The 2,161-nt window shown below is 39.7% G+C and overlaps 1 protein-coding gene across 2 annotated transcripts in view; it reads left to right on the forward strand.

Moving 5' to 3' along the window:
• Window positions 1-2,161, forward strand: part of LOC103468341 (uncharacterized) — a 15,114-nt gene that overhangs the window by 3,070 nt on the left and 9,883 nt on the right. The gene's annotated exons all lie outside the window — the stretch shown is intronic.

A 2,161-nucleotide genomic window follows, 5' to 3' on the forward strand; every position in this document is an offset into this window, starting at 1 on the left:
TGTAGGTCACATCGGTCCCGCGGGACGGGACGGGAGCTGAGGTAGGCGCGCGACCGCAGCTGACTGGAGAGGCAGAATCAGAACCCCACCAAAATAAACCCGAGCCATAACAAAGAGCCGAGGCAGTCATGCAGAAGCAGGAAAGTGGAGCAGCAACTGAACAAATAACATTCATTTCTAGGTGCAGCCGCATGCAATTTTAATAACAAAGTATATATTTAAAAACAACAACAACTCCAGTGAGGAGATATCTAGGAACTTGAGTTCAAGTAGGATGGAACAACAGAGGCTTGTGATTTCAGAGGTTAGAGCAGAATATTTRCAGTGGGSGTTCTGTTGAAATCTAATRTCATGAAACTCTTAAGATTTACTTTCTTGGTGTTATCTTTTAACATAAATCCAAATAGCCTTGAAAGGCGATGGTCACGGCCAATCAGAACCAAATGCCTCGTTTCCACTGAGCGATACCGCCGGTGTGGTTTGGTACCCATAGTAAGCGGTTAACGGTTACATAATGCACCACTCCTGGACCCCTTCAGTTGTAGTAAGACGGTTAGCATGGTGCTAGTGGCGTCACATAACACAGTCCATTGATTGGGGGACTGAAAAACGTCACTGCGCTTGGAACAAAGCGCAAGACAAACTAGTTCCTCACGTTTGTTGTCGCCATGTTGGATTTTGGATTTAACCCCGACTGCCCAGAGTTCAACTGGCGGTGGAAAAGGCTTTCTAGCCACAATAGAAAGCGTACCAAATCGTACCGACTTGTGCCGTAACGCTCAGTAGAAACAAAGTAAAAGTGAACTTTTAGTGCAGTAAAACAACTTCCTGTCACTTTACTTGATTGCTTTATTAAAAAACTTTAAATTACTGTCATATTCGCATTGGGAAGCTACTAGAAATAAAGGCATAAGTTTATTCTTTCGGAGTAACTTCTCAATTGAGGAGTATGGCAGCTTAAAAAGAAAAAAAACAGCATTTTCTTAAACTGCTGTAATCATTTAGATTTTTTAACACCTCTTTACTTTCATATTATACATAACCCACTTTTTTAATATACTAGAATGTCACCTCCTGTCTAAATTTGAAATAGTGGTTGAGAAAGAGAACGTGAAAAGGYGTCCATCTAAAGAAATCTATAAATGTCAAGATGTGCTTAAAGAAGTGCTAACCAAACTTGACTTTTAACATCTTTGTTCAAACTCACATGGACTGACTGATCCTAAGTAGCCATTAAGTTAATGTCGATAAATGTCAAGTGCTTGGCAGGACACCTTGACTGGTAATGCTTTGCAGGTTGTGTTTCACACGGGACGGTCATTAGCGGCACACCGCCTCCGTTCTCATGTTCTTGTGTAAACTTTGGCTTCTTTGTTTAATAACCACCAAATGGAAAACATGAAGACGGTTTCAAGGTTCATTAAATAGCATTTTCATAAACCACTCTGAAATGTTTGAAATCGGAGTTAGTTTAAGACGACTGAAGTCCGCTTTGATCTCCGGCACCTCTTGGACTAGCCGCTAGCTTTAGCCTGAGGCACCAGCTAATCTGGATTTGTACTACATGAAGACATCTTGACAATTAAAATATTAAAAGGGATAGTTTGGAGCTTTTACGTATATTTGTTGAGCCATGATCAGCAGTAGTTGCCTTACCTGTTGTAAGGTGTCGGATTACAGCTAATGTGACACTTAAAAATGTGCCAGATATCAAACAGCTTTCATAAAAAGTTAGATTGTCGCGTTCCTAGATGACCAACGTATATCAGTTCTCATAGTCACCTGATTGGGAATCCCTCTGGATAATATTCAAAATAGTACAAGACCAGAAAAAGTCCATTCATCAATTCTGTTGTGCAAATGATGCAAAATCCAAGTTTACTCCATTCAAAGCAAACTCGGAATGGGCTGACGAATTGCAAGTGATAAAGCAAATTCATACAGTTTGTTGTCCATAGTTGCTAACTTAACACCAATGTTGTTCAGCTGAGAAAAACTAATTGACTCTTGTTAAAGTTCAGATTTATTAATATACTGTAGCTTTGTATTYCCTTGAAGTTTGTTTGAATTGTTAAAGTTAGCTAAAATGGTGTGCCATCTGATTAGCTGTTAGCTTGCTACTGCTTCCAAGATTTCTTCACTTTTCTACAAACTATTATCT

The sequence above is a fragment of the Poecilia reticulata genome, linkage group LG8, assembly GCF_000633615.1.
Source record: "Poecilia reticulata strain Guanapo linkage group LG8, Guppy_female_1.0+MT, whole genome shotgun sequence".
Lineage (NCBI taxonomy): Eukaryota > Metazoa > Chordata > Actinopteri > Cyprinodontiformes > Poeciliidae > Poecilia > Poecilia reticulata.